Below are 17616 nucleotides of genomic sequence, written 5' to 3' on the forward strand. Positions count from 1 at the left end.
TAAGAGTTTTTAAAAAGCCAGTAAAAAATGAGAAGTACAAAACCTCAACCTTCTGTACATTATATCTTCGTGTTTTTTGTGAGTGTACTCTCCAACCATGGCATTTTCTGAGTATAGGGACCAAATGCACTAGGGAGACGCTGTACCATATCTCAAAAAGAGAGATACATGACAAAGTAGACTTCTGCCAGGCCCACGCAGAGTACCTGATTCCAAAGGTTGGCCAAATTATGCAGAATAATTCATTAACATAAGAAACAGCTAACATTTTTCATTAACAGTTTATGAAAGAGCTGTTACTAGTAATGTTGAGTGAGTTTTTCTTTTAAATAGAAAACCATAATCCTGTTTACTTAGAGCTAATTCCATCCGAAAAGGTTTTCCCATTATAGGAATGATTCCTGTGGATGAACATTGGTTGTGTAAGAGTCTGCACAGCATAGTTTGTTAAATTACCAAGGTTCTACTCTATGAGTGGTTCTCCAGTCAGGCAGTGGTATCAGATGTGATATCAGTAAAAGCAGCACTGCTGAAGGGCAGAGTGTTTTAAATACAGACATTTGCATTATTTTAGACTTAATTAGAGAAGGAATTTGGTTTGTATTTTACCCTGACTTTCTGTAACCTGAGAAGCAGAAATGAAAAGAGGAACAATTTTACATGAAGAACATCAGTCAGATAGTTAAAGAGAACCAAGACTGATTTTTTTCAATATTCTAAGTGAATTTTGCCCCCATTGTCTAGCTTCATAAGAGTTCAGAAATCAATTTCTTCTTCAATCACAAACCATACCATACCCATCTGATACAGTTCTTCGCTATAAATTTTCATCCATTCCACCCTCTGCAATATAATATTCAACCAGCCTCAGTAAATAGGAATTAGACTTGCTTCTGAATGTTCATATCAATCTAGTAAGGTATAGATCAGAGGGGTCAGGGAATTCGCTCAGCGGTGCCATGTCTGCTTCACAAGCTCAAGGTCCTCAGTTTGATCCCCGGACCGAAAAACAAAACAAAACAACAACAACAAAAGATATAGATCAGAAGCATCTTAATTGAAATCATTGCCCAGGAGGGATAAAACTTTAGCACATAGCATAAGACAATACATGTTAGATTACTAATGAACATATTTAAAAACAGTATAAAAATAGAGCTGACCATCATGGCTCACATCTGTAATCTCAGCATTCGAAGACTGAGGCTTAGAGAATTGTGAGCTGGAGTCCAGCCTGGGCTACCCAGTAGTTTGAGCCCCACCTAGACTACTTAATGAGAACCTGTCAAAACAAACAAGGAAACAAACAGACACACAAATAATAAAAATATAAAAACAAAACTTTTTTTTCCCTCCCATTAAGTAGACCTGGGTAACTGTGAAGGGTAAAAGCCCTTCCTTCTCATACTTGGCAATATTTAATAGTATCTGTAAAGGATGTCAGTTTGATGCCAAAAATATTTCAGTTATGCTTTTTGTCTTTAATATTTTAAACTTGAGAAGACAACTGTTACACATAGGAAAATTAACTTGGTAAATTGCAAATAAACATATGCAGTGAAAGCAATCAGAACAAGGGGAGATCCCTGTTGAGTGGTCAAAGAACTCTACATAAGTTTTCTAGCATCTCACAGTTTGCAGGGACACCAAAATCATCTTATCTGATAACTCACTTAAGGACTGATTAATCTTCAGAAGATATTTTTAAGTTAGAATATTAATCTTTGGATGAAGCTAAATCAAAAACATTTGTCAGTTTAGGTTTGGGAGCTGTTTTGCCAACTGTTTCTTACCAGTAGGTGAACTCTGAATTCTTAAGGGTTCTTGGTATTCCTGTTAGCAAGTTAGTGTTTATACTTTTCTTGATAAATCTGACTAGATGAATGCTAAAAACAGGCATTCATTGCAACCATTGAATGTTCATCTACAAGAATGAATTTAGAATGTTCTTATATTTCATCTTTTCATGTTTTTATGTAAAATGTGTTTTGAAAATTTTTATTTAAAAAAATTTTTAGAAGAAAATTATGCCTTTATTTTCTTGTTTTGCCAGTCAGGCAGACTGAGTATTTTGCTTTTTGGTGTTTAGTCAGAGGGACCAAATCCCATATCCTCATCTGACCCCACGGACTCTTCCTTGGCTTTAGCCTTGGGTGGGGCAGCCACAGCAGCAGGAGCAGCAGTGGTGGTAGCAGTAACAGGGGCAGCAGCCACAAATGCAGAAGGATCACACAAGAAGGACTTGACATTTTCAGCAAGTGGGAAGGTGTAATCAGGCTCCAAAGACAAAGCCAGGACCTGCTTGTACCCATTGATGATAGAGTGTGGCACTAATGCAGCAGTTGGGTAACCAGTCTGTAGACGAAAACTGACAACATTGTGGACATCCTCCAGAAAGCTAGAATGCAGTTTCCTCTGTAATGCCAAGCACTTGGTGGTTGTAGATGCTGCCATTGCCAAACACCTGCTGGATGATGACCCCAAAGGCTAATGGAGAGATAGATATTCAAGATGTTCAGCAGGGTGGTGTTGCTGGGTCCCACTTTGTTTTCTAGGTTTAATCAGCTGCACATCACTCAGAATTTCAATGGTACCACTAGAGATTTTAGTGATATTGCCTAAAGCATGGAAAAAAGAGGTCTTCCCAGGCCTCAGAACAGAGTTCTGGGCCAGAACAGTGACTTCACATGGTGCAGCGGCACCATAATGGGCAGCAGCTTATTGGCCAGCAGCATATCCTTGATCTCAGTGAGGTTCTCCCTGTTGAATACAAAGCCCACATTTCCCCGGATATGAGGCAACAGTTTCTTCAGAGCTAGGTTGTTTTCCAGATGCCCTTGAGCAGCACCATAGCCTTCCCTCGCAGGGACATGTGGATCTGCTGCATCTGCTTGGAGTGTACATTGTCTGCTCTCACAAAGAAGCATTTTGGATAGTGGATTTGGATAAGTCTTAAGGAAGTAGTTGGATTTCCAGGTCACCCTGTCTTCCCTGGGCATCATAGTGGTGTGTCAGGAATACTCACACAGGGTTTAAAGATGATGTCACTCTCACAAGGATGCCTGGAAAGAGCTAAGATTTTTATTATTTTTTAAAATCTAGATTTGGTGAAGTTTTCTGGAAGATAGGGGAAAACATTGGTTTAAATTACTTTATTTATGCAGCATTCTTGATATGGGAAAGTATGGGCTACTATTAAATTCTCAATGAAGGTGAATTCAGAAGGGAAGGATAGTTGGAAGAAACTTTGAAGAACAGCCAGAACATTTAAGTTTAGACTCCTTGAAACTGTGGAAAAGTTACGGTTTCATAAAAACCACAGTAAATTCAGTTGGAAAACATTGTTAATATAAATGGTGCCCAAATGTGAATTGGAGGTGAGGGTATTCCTGAATATAGTTTGTACTGGATCTACTGTGGTGGTCTTGTAGCAATGGAAGGAGAACAGGGAAATGCTTTGATATTTATATATCCATTTAAAAAAGACAAAAACCAGAAACCAACCATCCAACCAAACAAACAAACAAAAAACCAAACTAACATTCTCAAGAGAATGCTTGACATTTGGGATCTTGATTGAGAGTGTAGGAATTTGGAAGTAATTGGTATAGCCTGGATCCTTAGCATATGCTAACAAATTTTGAAAAAAAAAAAAATCTTTTTCCAGATGTGTTACAGGGGAGTTTCTTATGAGTTGTTGGAATGAGGACAATAGGGGAAAGAAGAAACTGATGTTTCCTTGCCATCCTTGTAGACAGGAGAAGGAGCCAGTCCTCTAGAATATGGCAGTAAATTTTGTTTGAGAAATAACTAAAAGTAGTGAACTTTAGCAGGGCTGTCTTTTAAGGATTCTGGATGTGTGTTTAACTATGTAATTATAGGCAAATGTGAAAAGACTTTCATTCCATTTGGAATTTCTTAAGTGAACAAATGTGAAACAGTCTTCACAGTCTTTTTATGTTTCTTTATATTTAAAGAGGGTAAAAGGTATGAAAGACAGATTGCCAGGCCACAACCACTGATAGAGGTAGAAGAGTGTGGTGGTTAATATTGTGTTGACTCTGTAGTGAGAAAATCTGTTTAGATCCCAGCTTTGTTATTTAAAATTTGTGTGATTTTTTAACAACAAGGCACCTCATCTACTGGTGTTATTTCTTCTTTCAGAGAATAACTGATATAAAAATCAAGTAAATTAACATGTATAAAGTACTTAGAATAGTGCCTGGTAGCAGTTACTGTATAAATACTTTTAAAATTAAATATGATTTGCTGATTTTGATCTGGGGAGAAAATTTATAGATTTACTCATTTTTAAATTTTATTTCATTTCTGAGGACTGAAAACAAAATTAGAATTTTAATTTAGCATTTACTTCTTGGTTATCTGCTATAGAAGTAAAACTGAACTTAGCCATTTAAGTTCTGGTACATGGTATGGCACAGTACCAAGGCTGACTTATATGTGTCTGGCTGGAATAGCAGGAGGATTGTTCATTCATCAAGAAGGAGATCATAGGAAGAGCAGACCAATAATTTTGTGAAGTCACTATTTGATCTGGAGTTGGAATCGATGTTACATCATCACCATTCTTACTATTTTACCTTCCTATTTTAGAACACACTCTATTCAGTAACTCCAGGAACAGGACTTAGCCTGGTGGTTTCCATTTTTCCGATAGCATACTCCTGACAGTTAAAAAAAAAAATATATATATGTATATATATATATATATATGTATATATATGTATATATATACACATACCTAGAAATAACATGAGTTACACTATCTATATGTTACAAACATTGTAAAACACAGAGAAAAAAGTTGAACAGAGTCTTTTTTTTTGGTACTGGGGATAGAACTGAGAGCCCATGCATTGAGATACATCCCCAGCCCTTTTTATTTTTTATTTTGAGACAAGATCTCACTAAGTAACTAAGTTGCCCAGGATGGGCTCAAACTCGCAACCTTTCTATCTCAGCCTTTAAAAGTACTGTGTTTACTGGTAGGAGCCACCACACCCAGCTATGAAATAACATTTTAAAAATGCTGCATTTACCTGTCAGGAATTCCTTTAAGTTTTATCATTACATGACTTTTTTTTTTTTTGGTACCAGGGATCGAACTCAGGACCTTGTGCTTGCAAGGCAGATGCAGTGCCACTGAGCTAAATGCCAGGCCCATTACGTGACTTTTTGACTTGTATTTTTAAGGGAAACCAATAGTAACTTTTTTTACTTTGGAAAATACTGGTTTAACATTTTGCAGTACAGCAGTGTCTACCTTGACACCTAGTAGTCACTAAGTCATTTGTTACATGAATGGTTGTTAGTTCTTCCTTAGTAAAATGAGAACCAAGTTCTTAGGTTGCACTTCTCTTTCCTACTTTCCACTTCCGTCCCTCTACCTTCCTTTTTTGTACCTTCTGTAGCTTTTCCCCTCACCTTCCATTTTGTAAGATTCTTATGGATTCATTCTTTATATAGTCAGAGTTGCTTTTGAGTACTAATATAGATTGTTAGCATTTTCTGTTGTGAGAGAAATACATTCTCATTATGGAAAATTTAGAAACATGTAGTTTAATTATCTGTAATTTTACAACAAAAAGGTAGTGCTTTACAATTTGCCTTTTCTTTAAAGAACAATTTTTAAATACCTTTGGGATTATATAGTATGTACATTGTTTTGTTTATAGTTTTTTTTAATCTTTAAAATATTCAGTGAATATTTCTTCATGTTACTAAGTATTTATTTGAGAATATTTTAAGTGACTCCGTCATCATATGTACATGTTAGATTTTACTGACCCATGTGTCTTTTGTTTTTTTTGGTATCGGGGACCAAATTCGGGACCTTGTGGTTGCGAGGCAGGCGCCGGAACCACTGAGCTAAATCCCCGGCTGACCCATGTTTCTGTACAGCTGTTTGATATTTAAAAGATTTTCAATCTGAATATTAGGTCAAATGGCAGTTCTTCCAAAGATTTAATATATGTTGCCAAGTTCAAAGAATAGACTCTTAATCTAAGTCTAATATCCTTACTAGATTTTTAAAAATTTCAATAACTTCTATTAATTTAATATAACTCCTATTAAGAATATCTTCTTATCTTGGTTCTTTGTAGGATAAATGGCTTTTTATTGTATCAAATATTTTGTGTCTTATGCTATGAAACAGGATTTTATTTAAATTTTTAATTTCAGCAGATATTTTTTGGACTCCACTTCAGTTACTTTTTACTGACAGTGGAAAAGGAAGTCCAAGGGAGCAGCAGCACCATTTTACTATTCCTCAAGGTGATGTTACAAGGGAGGAGACTTTGTTATTGCTGGATCATGATGGAACTTTTGGCTTCCTGCTGGACCTCTGCTGACGCCATGTGGTGGTGGTGGTGGTGGGTGGTGGGTGCCTCTCTACCACTTTATGGTGATTATAGTCCAGGATCCCCATATGTCTTCCATTGATACCATGGGGAGAGACTGTGATACTGCCTAGTTTGGGAGTCAAGGCTCCCCATTCATCATTTTCTGATGGAAACAGAGATGAAACATGCACTTTTCCCCATGGTGTTTTGTTGGAGTGGGACTGGTTATTGTTCAAAAGCTTGTTGTCTTGCTAGGTTGACCCTTTTCTGGTTCTTGGGCTAGAGAGAGAGGAGTCTTTTCTTATACCTGGGTTTCTTTCCTTTGAGTTTTCTTTGTTTTTGCCATCTTTTGTACCTATTTTGGGATGCAGAAGACCAATAACCCCTAAAGATGAAACAATAAACATCCAGGAACTCACTGCTGGGATATTCCTTTCTCAAGTGTCTAGGCAGTCTGCTTGTTTCTCTCAACCTCTCAGAATCTTCTTATATTTGTTTTAGATGTGCAGGATTTTAAACTCTGCTTATTTGGAAGAATAGGGAGAAGTATAGTCTTTCATTACTTAACTTTTTTTTTGCATTTGCTATTGGCAAAGTGCTCTTATATGTAACATCTCACTTGATCCTTACAAGAAATTTATATGGTATATCTGTGAAAATTATTATTCACATGACTATATTTGGAATCAGCTTCAGATGATTTAAAAAATAATTCAAGAGCAGAGGCAGGATTGAAACTTGGCAGTTCTGCCAGTTTTGGTTGTGTCACTCCAGCCTCTTCTCACTCTAGCTCCTACTTTATTTGAATGAGCATTGGATCATGTGGTTTTTAAGTTGAAGTTTATTTCTTTATATATTTCCCTTGACTCTATAATGAGGTCTTCTTTTTTTTTTTGGTACTGTAGACTGAACTCGGGACCTTGTGCTTGTGAGGCAGGCGGCGGAACCACTGAGCTAAATCCCTAGCCCCTTCTATAATGAGGTTTTAAATTTTTTAAATGAATGATTATCCTCCTGTACCTCATTTATTGGTTAGTTGCATAATACAGTTAGTGTTTAATAACTTTGAGTTTGAGTGATTTGTGTTTCTTTATGTTACTGCTCTAGATTGGCTGTCTGTCTCTTTGAGTGTGGCACACTTTGGTCCTTATAAGAGATATTGGCAGGGAAACTGAAAAGAATAAAAAAAAAATGTCTTTGTAAGAGGCTGTACAGTTGAGGGGAAATAAGAGTAATGGATTGTATCCCCCCCCCCCCCATTCTCTATGTTTGGGATGATTTGTTATTCTTAATTCTGTTGTGTTACATACAGCTTGGATTTTGTAGTTTTCTTTACTTCTGTTTACACTCCTTGCTTTCTATTCTTCTTTTCAGTGTCTTTGCCATTTCTTATTATCTTCCCCACGATTGTCTAGAGGCTCAGCTATTTATAGAACATTATATAGTCCATTTAGCCCTGAAATATTTTGGTGATTATTTTTCTATTCCTTGCAGTCAAAAGACTCTAGAACCTGCTTTGATGCATTTGTAATAATGTCTAAGTTTTGTCCTTGGACATTTTAATGTTTTTTTTCCTGCACAACGTTTTTTTGTATGAGGAAACATGAAAACTTTTAGGACTTCAGCTGCTACCTACGTATCAGTTGATTCCTGAAGGTCTTTGTTTGCCCTGACCTCTCACATGAATTTTTCTCCTGATTTCTATCAACAAACACAAGAGCTTCCCCTCGATGTTGCTCTGAATAACACCTCAGCTCAAGATGTCTAAAATTAAATTCATTAATTCACTTTGTAAGCCCCAACTAAACCTTCTCTTCCTTGTTCTTTCTCAGTTGGTAACTGCACTAACTACGTAGTCTTTTGAATTAATGGTCTTTTACTCATTTCTCTCCTTCACTCTCTTCATACCCATTTCTCTACCACACGTTAAATATCATTGCTGCTGGGGGCGAGGATTTAGCTCAGTGGTGCTGCCACCTGCTTTGCAAGCGCAAGGTCCTGAGTTTGATCCCCAGTACTGCAAAAACAAAAACAAAACAAACAAAAAAACCCTCATTGCTGCTGTTGCTGCCACTACTGTTTTCTAGCAATTTTTCAGTGATCTCATGCTGTTAACTATTGTTCTTAGACTCCCTGTCTCCTTAAATACTGGGGATTGAATTTAGGGCCTAGAATTAGGCAAGTGCTCTACCGCTGAACTACATCCCCAGCCCACTGTTTTGAGCTCTTTATATCTGTTCACTCATTTAATTGCGGAATTGAGGTTGTTATTGATACTTTCTCTTCTTTTCTTTCTTTCTTTCTTTCTTTCTTTCTTTCTTTCTCTCTCTCTCTCTCACTCTCTCTCTCCTTCCTTTTTTTTTTTTTGGTACTGGGGATCGAACTCAGGACCTTGTGCTTGCCAGGCAGGCACGGTGCCACTGAACTAAATCCCTGGCCCCCTGTTTTTCAATTAAAGAACTTGAGACACTAAAAGGTTGAATTGTCCAAGATCATATAACTGTATAGTGGAGAAGCCTGGAAGATTTTGGTAGTTTGGCTCTAGAATCTCCCATTACTACATCATGGTAAATTTACCTCAAAGATACTTTTTGAACAGCCCACCTCTTATTCATCTGTCCTTTTTTAATTGTTGGTATGTTTGTGATGTATAATAATTACATTCATCCTGGAGAATTGGTATGAATACATATCACATCTTGATCATTTTTCTTTTTCCTTTTCTTTTCATCTTTCATTTTCCTCACCCTGCCATCCTCTCTAACCCCTTCTCCAGATCCACTTTCCATCTCCACAGTCTGCCTCCCTTTTCCCTATCATCTTTCTTTTATTTTGTTCTGTACTTATATTTTGGTTTTCTCATATAAGAGAAACCATGAAATTTTTATCTTTCTGTCTGATTTATTTCACTTAGCAGCATGGTCTCAAGATCTACCCATATTCCTACAATCCTATCTCTGCTTCTGTTGTCCCTGCTCAGACTTTGCATGTGTTTTTCTTCAAGTAGTTTCTGCATAGTTACTAGAAGGACAATGTGGAAGGGCAACCCCTCTTTTTCAAAGAACAGTAGCTTTTCAACACCTGGAAGAAACATCCAGCCTTCTTATCCCTCCTTTAAGGCTCTTCACTGGTTTATAACTGCTTCTGTCCTTTTGCTTTCTCACATGTCTCCCTTTGCTCTCTAGCAACTCTATACTCTGAGGTTTCTGAAGTCATTCATACCAAAAATTGGTATGTATGAGCAATTTTTTTCCTCCTCATTCTTTCATGGGTTCCTCTTCTGCTATTTTCCTTTTTTGGAGTCTTACCTTACTATTCTCTCCTCCTCTCCCCTCCCCTCCTCTTCCCTTCTTCTTCTCTTTCTTAGCTCCCTCACTCACCTTTCTTCTTCTCTCCCTCTCTCCCTCTTCCTCCCTCCCTCCCTCCCTCTTTCTCCCTCCCAGCCAGTATTGCATTTCTCATGTTCTTTTGTTTTTCTCTTTTTGCATAACAAATTTATAAAATCTAATCCCAGGGCCAGCATATCTCAGGAGCCTTCCCTGAGTCTTTACTTCCTCTCTCTTCCCTCTGTGGGGTAGGATAGTACCATGTGTATATACTTCCAGCATTGCACTTAGTCTGCAGTGTAATGATTTGTTTTGTTAGTGTTGGGCTTCTTGAGGGCAAGAAGCCACAGCACATAGATATTTGTATATACCATTAGTAAAGTACCTGATCACACAATAGCTGTTTAGTAGATGTACATAGGACTGAACTAAATTGTTATATTTGTTTTATATTTCAATACTTTTCTATTATATGTTTCATATACTAGTTATTGTATAAATGTATTGGGTGAGTTCATTTATTGATAAGAAGCTATGCAGATTTTTCTTTGCATGCAGAAATGAGAAAGGCCTGGGGTGGGGTTGTTCATTGCTAAAATAGCCAGTTTTTGAAAAGTTTTGTTAATTGTTCTAGATATCTTAAATCAATAATTATCAGGCAAGTAAAATATTTTTTATAGTGTTTCACTGGAAGCATGAGTTTGAAAGTAGTGGTTCACATCTTGCTTTTGCACTGTTGACTGATATTGGGCCGTTAATATATATCTTTGAACTTTAGTTTTCTCACCTGAAGATGCTGACAATTAATGCTAATTAATTGAGTAGGCCAGTGTAAATACTTAGACCTGGAAATTGCTGGTTCACTTTCAGCGCTTATATAAATGTTTATTGTTTATCCTGGTCTATCCTTTGTGTTTTCTCCCAAATTATGCTTTTTCTTAAGGTGATTGGTTTCTTTTCTTCTTTTTCTAAGATCTCTTTGGAATTATTTAGTCTATACTTTTTTGGTGATTCTTCCCAGTTTCTAACTAGAGCTAATTTCTGCCCCTTTCCTTGTATTTGTTGTTTTGTCAGTCCCCAGCCGCCCCCATCAGCATGTGAAGAGTTTTCATTCCTGTGGCCTAATAACATGCCTAACATATGTTGACAAATTTTGTGCTTTTCAGCTCTTTGAATATGGTCAAAGAGTTTTAACCTTTGAGTGTTTGGGAAAGAATATCCCCCTAAAACCCTATATTTTTGTTACACAGCTGTAATCTTGTGATGTTTGAAGTAGTTTGTATTGACTTTAATCTTTAAGAGTTATATTGGATGGGATGGAAGGCATGAGATTATCCTTGTGCTCACCAAATTTGTCAGTAAGAAAAAGAAAAATGTACTTAGCTTTCCATTATATGCTTACTCTGCCTTTTTGAGAGTTATATTATTTAAGTAAATTTTTTTACCAAATGAATTTTGATTTTGGCTACCATGATTTCTGTTTTAATCTTAACTGGATACATAGAAATGTCTGAGTATGTAGTAGAGATTATTGTCAAATCCTAAACAGGTTGTTCTAGGACCAGATTGTGAAGAATGTTGTAGGTGAACAGTAGTCCTGTATTTCCTTAGGGAATATATTCCAAGACTGGTAGTGGATGCTTGAAACTATGGATAGTACCAAACCTTATATATACTGTTTTTCTTCAGTGCATACATACCTATGATAAAGCTTACTTTACAAATTAGGTACATTAAGAGATCAATGACAATTACATAATAAGATGGAATGATTGCAAAAATATACTTTAAAAATATCAAAATATTTTAATGTGCTATACTCACCTTCTTCATGTGATGATGTGAGATAATACACTAGCTATACGAAGAGTTGAAATGAGGTAAATGACTAAGTCTTTATCATGTACTTATTTATTAATTTTAGCACTGGGAATTGAACCCTGGGACTTCACATTTAGTTACATCATGAGCCTCCTGTTTTGCTTTTTATTTTGAGACAGGTTCTTGCTAAGTTGCTCAGCCTGAGCTTGAACTTGTGATCCTTATGTCTCACCCTCCCTCAGTGCTAGGGTATAGTGTACTTTTGGATTTTGAGTTACAACAAATTTTTTCCAGTACAAATTTCTTTTTTCCTGTTTCACAGTTTCAAAGATAAGATTCATTCTTAGTGTAGATCATGGTAACTTTTTTTTTAAGTTTAGAAATTTTCACCTTTCAACTTATAAAGGATGTACTTTTATGTCTTATCTTTAGCATATCTGAATTGTCAGTATCCCTACTACTGTTGTGATTTATTGCCATTATTAAGATAAGGTTTACTTGAACATAAGAACTAGGATATCCTGATAGTTGATTAGGTAACTGAGATAGCTCCTGACTAAGAGGTGGTAGCATATGTGGTATGGTTATCTGGACAGAGGAAGGACTATGAATCATGTTCCTGATGGGTGACAGGAGATTTCATAATACTTCTCAGAATGGCACATCATCTAAAATTTATGAAGTTTTTATTTCTGGAATGTTCTATATAATATATTTGGACTGTAGTTGACCTTAGGTTAACTGAAATCATGGAAAGTAAAACTGCAGATAAGGGGAGCTCCTGTATTAAGTTCTACTTTTGCTCCTAACCTCTCGTAACTTTAATAGAGTCCTTTTAACTTTTTGGGTATATTTTCCAAAAATTATGAGACTGGCCATCAGAACCAGCTGTTTTGGGAATACATCTTAAATGTGGAAGTATAAGGAGTAAACTGACCTTTTAACTGTGGATTATAGTATAAACCTTCAAGCTCATTCTTACTCCACAATTAACTTTGAATTGCATTTGTATTTTGCCTTCTTATTCTTCATTCTTTGTCTGATTTTTCTTAGCATCACTCTTCTTAAAATTAGACACCAGAATGATTGATTCTGTGATTTCATGCCTTCTCATAATTGTGAGAGTAAAATACCCCTGGGAATAAAGAGAAGGAAGACATGAAGGAAGACCTCTGTTTTACCTTTTATCTTTTGAAAATACTTTAGCTGTCCAAGTTTCCTACCTGTTTTTTTGTTCAATCAGTGCTTTGTAACCTCTTGTCCATAATTTGTTATCAATTCACACACTATGATTTTTAGATCATATGTTTTTGATTTTATCAACAGAAGTAAAAGTTGAGAACATATTTTTCTATATCCTGTTTTCACTTACTGATATTTGGAATAGTTTGTTACCCACGTCTTTCATTTTTTAATGGGGTTCTTGGCTTTAGAACACTGTAACCGTGTCAGTATTCTGCTATTTATCTAAAGTGCCTAAAAGCTACATTATCGGAACTTTCCTTATGTAAAATATAAAAGTGTTGATGGTTTTAAAAAATTACAGCCATATTTTAAAAAATTAAAATCAGTTGCAAACAATAAGGGCAGAATTTTTCCAAACATTTGCCTTGAGTTTTTGTTTCTATTTTTATGGAAACTAACTTTTCCCTATGATTATAAATATTTTTCAATTATATATGTATTCATTTTATTTATTTATTTATTATTTTTTTCAGAAACTAAAAAAAAGTCTTTATTTATTGAGGGCAAGAGGATGCAAACAATATAAAAATCAAAAGCTTATCTAGCATTTAACTAACTTTCCTTTCTTGAGAGCTGGATGTTATTTGTACATTTTCTAAGGGTCCTGATCTGCTCATGAAATCTTTATATACGGGGAAACTGAGGGGCAGATTCCATAAGTGGCCCTTTGGGAGAACTCTCATCTGGGCAGGAGTAAATGTTCAATTCTGCCTACTTCTTTCCCTTCTGCTTCATGTGCACTACAAAATAATCATTGCACGCAATGATGACGCCTGCGATTAGTGAAAAGAAGCTCTGGAAGCCCACTTTGCCGTCTTGGCACTGGTCCAAGTCCTTCATGATTTTGTCCACAGCCAGAGGATCTTTTTGATTTTCCAAAAACCCAGGGAACTCCTTTTCCATGAGGACTCGCAGGACCTCCTTTGTTAAGTAGCCTTTGTCCCCGGCAAATTTGTGAAACGTAAACATCATGGTTTCCATGGCGTGTTCCATTTGGGATGGCATTTTGGTGAAGTCTGTCGAAACCGGGGCTCTCGGGCTGCGGGCGGCGGCCATATGTATTCATTTTAAAGAACTTGGAAAATGCTAAAAGGTACAGTGAACAAACTAACAATATATACATCTCTTATGGCTTATTTCTCAATGTACACCCAAAGCCTCATGCGCTAATAGGTGGGCTTTTGGGAGGTGGCTGGATCCATGGGTATGATACTGAATTAGAATTTCTGTTGATGATGCTGGGGATTTAGCTCAGTGGCACCGTGACTGCCTTGCAAGTACAAGGTCCTGAGTTTGAACCCCAGTGCCAAAAAAAAAAAGAATTTCTGTTGATGGAAGTCTGCCTTTAACTAACATCATAAGGTTTTTGTTTATTTATTTTGGCCTGAATTTTTTTTGTTCTAATTCTGGGATTGTAGTTACTTTTCTTTAGTTTATTACATAATTTGGTCTACTCCAGCTTCTCTTTTTGAAGGATTTACATTGTTTGACTTTTTTTTTTTTTGCTTTGGGATTGAATCCAGGGTGTCATGCATGCTACCACTGAGCTGTCGCTACACCATTTTTGCTTTTTTGTTTTGGTCAGGGTCTTGCTAAATTGCCAAGGGTGGCCTTGGATTTAGGTTCCTCCTGTGCCTCAGTCTCATGAATAGCTGGTATTATAGATGTGTGCCACCATGCCTAGCTTCTTTGCCTTCTTGAATGGATGGATTGGTGTCTTTCCATTAGTTCTGGAAAATTCTGAGCCATTGTATCTTTAAATATTGTCATTGCAACAATCTATCAGCTTTCTTTTTCTAGAGCTTTAATACATGCTAGATTAATTTCACTGTAAATTGTATATGTATTACTTCCTATTTTTTCATTATTTCTCTGTGTGATTCATTTGATATAATTTCTTCTGGTCTATTTTCCAGCTAGCTAATTATTTCTTTTGCTGTGTTTATTAATGGTATATGTTGAATTTTAAATTTTGGTTTTTTATTTCATTTGAAAAATTTTTGTTTTTCCCCCATTCTGGAATAACTCTTCCCCAAAATAGTTTCCTTGAAAATGAATAAAAATAGTTATAGTGTCTCTCCCTGTTAATTAAAAAAATTTGAAGTTTTCACAAGTATTTTCTGCTTGTTTAAGAGTAAGGAATTGAATTGGCATTGCTGGTATAGTAGCACTAACAAAGGCCTAGATGGTTGATCAGAAATGACCTAGGGAGATATATATCTTACAAGTTCATTCTGAGTGGATCCATCTGCTTCTACAGCGACTTGATGGAACAGAGGTACAACACAGAAGGAACATAGCATCCACAAATAGAGTTCCAAAGAAATTGTGTTATAACAAATAGTATGTAAGAAATCACAATAAGATTTCTATGTAAAGTAACAAAGAGCTAGATTACTCTACCCAACAGTTCTGCTTCAAACAAGCAAAAATATTAGCTAGAACATTAAGAACATCAGGTTATTGTTGTGCAAGCGCAAGGACTGGAGTTCAATACCCGGTACCAAAAAAAAAAAAAAAAGAATATCAGGTTAAAAGCAATGAAAAACTAATAACTTTTGTGACAGTGGCATAGGCCTGGACATGAGAGAGAGTAATTCAAATTTGATGATCTGAAAGTAGTGTAGTATGGTTTGGTACATAAAATATACCTAATTTCTTTGACTCTGGTTGAAAATTTTATGTGTGTATGTGTGTGTTTCTTGAGGCCTAGGATGAAAGTTCCTTCCTCCAGAATTATGATTTTCTTGAAGACAGGATCCTGTTTCATAACTTTTGTCACTCCAAATGATCTCTTGCCCGCAAATACCTGCTACATAAAAAATTTTGTAGCTGGATGTGGTGGTGCGTGTCTGTAATCCTAGCACCATGGGGTGGGGCCTGAGGCCAGAGGATCACAAATTCAAGCCCATCCTGGGGGATTTAGCAACTTAGTGAGACCCTGTTTTGAAAAAAAGTTTTGTTTTGTGGATACTGATCATTAAGTCAGAAAATACATCGAGATGTTTGCTTCTGATATTATGATCATTAAAACCTCTTAAGTTGTTCGCCCTTAGATTCCCCCTTTCCCTTAAATGAAAGAATAGTTCCTCTCTCATCCATCTCAGGGAATTGAAGTGGACATTTGCTATAGCTTGAAAATTCCATATAGCACTGAACTGAATGATTTTCTTATATAAATACATTTTGTTCTTTTTAAAAAGACATCTAGTAAAAAAATTCAAGTGCAGGCATCACTTTTTAAAAAAGTGTTAGTACATGTTTCCAGTACATAATAATTCATTGTGGGGAGTTGGCACATGTATATGACATATCTTAATTCTTTTTTTTTTTTAGTGTTACATAGCTTGAGTGTTTTTATATTGATTAAATTGTTTTTTCAGTAGTCACTGACAGAACAGCTCAGAATAAAAAACATTCCAAATTTACAGAGAAAAATATTGCTGATCAAATAAGATACTTTTCAAAACAACATGGCTTAACACAATCCTTTGGTTGCCCCAAACAGTGCGTGAGCTCTTAAGATGGTAGGCTCAGCCTGGCACCTGATGGATTTGGTTTCCCAGGCTGAGGTCACAGAGGCATTGCCATCTTTACTGACACCACTCTTAGCCTGGTTGACAAGAAAAAAATCAGAGGGTGGCAATCCTCGTTTTCCTATTTAACAGTGCCAAGGTCTGAGGGACAACCTTGCAGGGAAAAGTCATAGAAATATGATACATCTCTCTCTGGCAGCTGTTCAGATGTGACTAAAGGTTAATTTTGCTTCTCCGGTGTATCAGACCCCCAGAATGGCAGATTTTGAGCTTACCTCCTCCAGCCTAATCATCCCCTTTTACATAAAAGGAAAGCTAGGGCAGTGTATCTTGCTAAGTCCAGATCTGCTTCTTCCCTGTTGATGCTGGCTCTGGAGGATGAAGAGGCTTCTTGCTGCCCTAAATAATAATTTTTGAGGGACAAAAGCAGGCCAACGAGCAACAGAACAGCAACAGCATCTACACTAATCTCAAAGTATATTTAAATATGATTTACTGTGGCAGGCAACTAAAGACAGGTACCAGCTTGGGATTCAACTGCCCCATCTCCTCACCCCAACCACTTAATTCTTTTTATTCCTTCCTCTCCCCCCCAGAATCCTCTTTCTATCTCTACATACACTCTCCATTGCAAAAGATCTATCTTTTTATTTTCAAATTTCTTATATTTTATTTTTAAAATAATTTATGTGTAAGGTGTCTCATGTAAAAGAGAAGCTATGTGATATTTAAGTACTCCATTGTGTATAATCCCACATTTTCTTTATCCATTCATCTGTTGATTGATATGTAGGCTGCTTCTAAGATTTAGCTGTTGTGAATTGTGCTGCTCTGAACATGGATATGCATGTATCATTATAATATGATGGGCTTAACTCTTTTGGGAAGATGCCTAGGAAGGGAATAGCTGGGTTAAATAGAATTTCTAATTTTCATTGTTTGAAATACTGATTTCCACAGGGATTGTACTAGTTTGCATTCTCATCAACACTGTCCAAGTACTCATAATTTTTGTAATGTTTGTAATGTATGTATTTTACAAGACAAAATTTCAGGACTTAGTAGTGCTTAAATGATGAGGGGTTTTGTTATACTCTTGAAATGGGAAGTGCAGAGGTAGATAATCCAGAGCTGACAAAACAGCAGGATGATGTCAAGTGGACCCCAGACTTCTTTCATCTCTCTATTCAAAAATACAAGTAAATGCTTTGACTCTTGTGCTTTGTCTTCTCATAATCAAAATGATGGTCCTGGGCTGGGAATTTAGCTCAGCGGTTCCGATGCCTGCCTCCCAAGCGTAAGGTCCCAAGTTCAGTCCCCTGT

The 17616-nt window shown here is 36.4% G+C and overlaps 1 protein-coding gene and 2 pseudogenes across 11 annotated transcripts in view; 1 reads left to right on the forward strand and 2 right to left on the reverse strand.

The window, feature by feature from the left end:
- Exoc6b (exocyst complex component 6B) overlaps window positions 1-17616 on the forward strand; it is a 721832-nt gene that overhangs the window by 228070 nt on the left and 476146 nt on the right. The window lies entirely within an intron of this gene.
- On the reverse strand, window positions 2086-2999 carry LOC106009818 (large ribosomal subunit protein uL10 pseudogene; annotated as a pseudogene).
- On the reverse strand, window positions 13340-13856 carry LOC101710724 (protein S100-A10 pseudogene; annotated as a pseudogene).

The sequence above is a fragment of the Heterocephalus glaber genome, unplaced genomic scaffold (genome assembly GCF_053883595.1).
Source record: "Heterocephalus glaber isolate CG9 unplaced genomic scaffold, H.glaber_assembly_v1.0 deba00001456, whole genome shotgun sequence".
Taxonomy (NCBI): domain Eukaryota; kingdom Metazoa; phylum Chordata; class Mammalia; order Rodentia; family Bathyergidae; genus Heterocephalus; species Heterocephalus glaber.